Raw genomic sequence first — 4,576 nt, forward strand, 5'->3', positions numbered from 1 at the left:
TACCATGCAGATGACACCAAACTGGGTAGGAGTCTTGATCTGCTTGAACGTAGAATGAGTCTGCAGAGGGATCTGGACAGTCTGAATTGAGGGGATGAGGACAAACTGAATTGAGGGGATGAGGACAGACTGAATTGAGGGGATAAGAGCAGCTGTATGAGATTTAACAAGATCAAGTGCTGAGTCCTAAACCTGGGTCAAAGCAAGCCTCAGCAGTGGGACAGGGTGGCTGGAAAGCTGCCTGGCAGGAAAAGACCTGAGGGGTTGACAGCTGGCAGAACATGAGCCAGCAGTGCACTCAGGTGGCTGAGAAGGCCAGCAGAAACAGCCTGTATCAGAAACAAGAGTGACCAGCAGGAGTAAAGAAGCAACTGTCTCGCTGTACTGGGTGGTAGTTTAAGAGTTTCCTGGCCACCCCCTCCCCCCCCACCAATTCACCAGACTAACTCAGTCAGTTGGAAGTTAAGGAAGGAAGCTGTATTTACAGCATTATATACAAGTTAAAAGTAGTAACACAGATACAAACCCACTCCCAAACAACAGAGCTTCCCAGGAGGGCTTTTCAACCCAACACCCCACCTTCTTTCCACCCCCACCCTTATATCAGAAGTCTTACATGCAGGGGTGAGATTGCCAGTGTGGTGGTTTGGCTGCTATCCGCCCCCCCCCCCACTTTTTAGAAACACCCAGCTAACTCAGACGGGCTTTGGGAATAGAAATGAAGCTATTTATTTACAGCTAGCACAATATACAAGCAGATATTTACAGTATATGCAGTTATATACAGAAATAGACAAGTAAAAAGTAATACAGAAACTCAACTCCCCTCCCAGAAACCTGAGTCCCCAGGAGGGGCTCTCAACCACCCCTGCACCTTCCCCTACCCCTCTCAACCTTACCCCAATCCTGAGAAAAGAATAGAGGTGCAGCCAAGAGGTTAAGGAGCAAGGTTAGTGGCAGCGAGGTTAAGGAGATGCTGCTCAATCTGAAGCCAAAAGCAGAGTGAAGCAAAATGGAGAATGTTACCTAATGTTTACTTTCTTGTTCCCTTAACTCTCAGCGAGACTGTGAGAGAAGGAGACACAACCATTGTTTTCCTTTTTCAGCCAATTATCTAGTTCTTTTCACCAAAACATTCTAGCCTGCTTCAAACTAGCACAGCCAGAGAAGGGGTTAGAAGCAGAATGGTCAGCTGGGATTACGCAGACTCAGGCAGAGGTAATCAATGCAGCAGCAGCCAGAGGCACTCTGATTGGCTTTATATTTCTTGTTTTTCATGGAATCATAGAATCAGTGAGGGTTGGAAGGGACCACAAGGATCATCTAGTTCCAACCCCCCTGCTATGGGCAGGTACACCCTACCCTAGATCAAGGTTGTCCAGAGCCTCATCTAGCCTGGCCTTAAACACCTCCAGGGATGGGGCCTCAACCACCTCCCTGGTCAACCCATTCCAGGCTCTCACCACTCTCACATCCTGTCCAAACCTACCCATCTCCAGCTTCACTCCATTCCCCCCAGTCCTGTCACTCCCTGATATCCTGAAAAGTCCCTCCCCGTCTTTTTTGTTGGCTCCTTTCAGATACTGAAAGGCCACAAGGAGGTCACCTCGGAGCCTTTTCTTCTCCAGAGTGAACAGCCCCAACTCTTTCAGTCTGTCCTCATAGGAGAGCTGCTCCAGCCCTCTGATTATGCCTGTGGCCCTTCTCTGGACCACAGGCATAATCATGCTCCAGCATGACCACATCTTTCTTGTAATGAGGGCTCCAGAACTGGATGCAGTACTCCAGGTGGAGTCTCAGCAGAGAGGAGTAGAGGGGGAGAATCACCTCCCTCCACCTGCTCGCCACACTTCTCCTGATGCAGCCCAGTATCTGGTTGCCCTCCAGGCTGCAAGTGCACACTGCTGGCTCATGTTGAGCTTCTCCTCCACCAGCACCCCCAGGTCCCTCTCCTCAGGGCTGCTCTCCAGCCACTCACTGCCCAGCCTCTATTTGTGCTTGGGATTGCCCTGACTCAGAGGCAGGACCCTGCACTTGGTCTTGTTGAACCTCATGAGGTTGGCTTGTGCCCACCTCTCCAGCCTGTCCAGGTCCCTCTGGATGGCATCCCTGCCCTCCAGTGTCTCTGTTGCACCACAGAGCTTGGTGTTGTCAGCAAACCTGCTGAGGGTGCACTCAGTGCCACTCCATGTCACTGACAAAGATGTTGAACAAGACTGGTCCCAGGACTGATCCCTGAGGGACTCCACTTGTCACTGGTCTCCACTTGGACATGGACCCATTGACAGCCACTTTTTGGGTGTGACCATCAAGCCAGTTCTTTATCCATCTCGTGGTCCACCCATTAAACCCATGTGTCACCAGCCTGGAGACCAGGATGTGGTGTGGGACAGTGTCAAAGGCCTTGCTCAGATCCAGCTAAATGACATCAGTTGCTCACCCCTCATCTGTTTATGTTGTGACCTGTTCATAGAAGGCCACCAGGTTTGTCAGGCAGGATTTGCCCTTGGTGAAGCCATGCTGATTGTACCCAATCACCTCTTCACTATTCTCCTGCCTCAGCAGTGCGTCCAAGAGGATCTGCTCCATGATGTTACTGGGCACAGAGGTGAGACTGACTGGCCTGGAGTTCCCTGGCTCCTCCCTCCTACCCTTTTCAAAAATGGGAGTTATGTTTCCCCTTTTCCAGTCAGTGAGGGCTGCACCAGGCTGCCAGGACTTTTGGAATAGAATAGAGAGGGGTTTAGCAACCTCATCTGCCAGTGTCCTCAGCACTCATGGGTGTATCCCATCAGGTCCCATGGACTTGAACACTTCCAGGTTCTTCAGGTGATCATGAACCTGATCTTCACTTATGATGGACACTTTTTCCTTCCATTCCCTGCCGTTATCATCCATGACTCCAGGAGTGTGGCTGGAGGCCTTTGCGGTGGAGACTGAGGTAAAGAAGTCGTTGAGAACCTCAGCCTTTTCCATGTCACTTGTGACCATTTCACCTATTTCCTTTCTGAGGGGGCTCACACCTTCCCTAGGCTTCTTTTTACCATTAACATACATGTAGAATTTTTTAGTGTTCCCTTTGACTTCCCTGGCTAGATTAAATTCAAACTCTGTCTTTGCTTTCCTAACCAGATCTCTGGCTGCTCAGGCAGTTTCCTTATATCCCCCCTATTCCAGCTGTCCTTTCTTCCACTCCTTGTAGAGTGTCTTTTTGTGTGACAGTGTGTCCAGGAGCTCCTTGCTCAGTCAGGCAGGCCTCATGCATTCTTCCCTGCTTTCCTCTGTGTTGGTATGCATTGCTCCTGGACACAGAGAAGGTGATCCTTAAATATGAACCAGCTCTCCTGGGCTCCTCTTCCCTCATATCTCTCAGCAGAACCTCTGAGTGATATAGACAACTCTATTATTTTCTTTTCACAGCCAATTATTTAATTTCTCTCATTAAAACATCCCAACTAGCCTCAAACTAGGACAACTTGGCACTGGTGAGGCCACACCTCAAATACTGTGTCCAGTTTTAGGGCCCTCATTGCTAGAAAGACATGGAGTTGCTGGAGCGTGTTCACATAAAGGCAACAAAGCTGGGAAGGGTCTAAAGAGCAAGTCTTATGGGGAGCAACTGAATGAACCGGGATTGTGTGGTCGGGAGAAGAGGAGGCTGAGGGGAGACCTTGTTGCTCTCAACAACTAGCTGAAAGGAGGTTGTAGTGAGGTGGATGTTGGTCTCTTATCCCTAATGTATCAAATGATTAAAAAAAGAGGAAATGGCCTCAAGTTGCAATGAGGGGATGTTTAGTTAGGATATTAGGGAACATTTCTTTACTGAAAGAGTGGTCAGACATTGGAATAGACTGCCCAGAGAGGTGGTGGTGTCATCATCCCTGGAGGTGTTAAAAAAATGCATAGACATGGCACTTTGGGACATGGTTTAACTGCCATGGTAGTGCCAGGTTGCTGCTTGGACTCAATTATCTTAGAGGTCTATGTGCTCTGCTGCACAGAGAAGATATAATTTTCTGTATGTTATCACAAATGTCTGGCTTTGTGATACAGTCCTACATGGAAGATAGTGCAAGAGGCTTAAAGAAAATTGTTGTTGTAATACCTAAAATACCCATAGGAAGATCAAAGAACAGCTTGTTCTCCTTGCATGTGTTGGAGCAAGGCTTGGCTTAGGCTCAGAAAAGCTATTTGATGTTAAGGATAACACAGCCGTGGAGCAGGCTGGCTGGGGATGCTGCAGGGGCTCCACAATAAGAAATTATTACAATTTAAGCACATAATGTGTCCAGAGTGACATACAATAATGCTGATTTGGTTTTATAACAGAGGCAAAACGATTCCAAATCTGTTTGGGGTGTTTGTGGGGGTGTTTTTTGGTTTTGTTTTGTGTTGTTTGGGGGTGGTAGTGTTGGGTTTTGTTTGTTGGTTTGGAATTTCTGTGAATACATAAGAAATATTTGTAATCTAGTTGACCTTTCATCCTAGGTACTGCTTGCTTATTTTTGTGTACTTGAACAGTGTCACTAGGGAACAAAACCCAGCTTTGCTCCGTTGCTTCCTGCCTTGCTCTTTC

The sequence above is a fragment of the Pogoniulus pusillus genome, chromosome Z, assembly GCF_015220805.1.
Source record: "Pogoniulus pusillus isolate bPogPus1 chromosome Z, bPogPus1.pri, whole genome shotgun sequence".
Lineage (NCBI taxonomy): Eukaryota > Metazoa > Chordata > Aves > Piciformes > Lybiidae > Pogoniulus > Pogoniulus pusillus.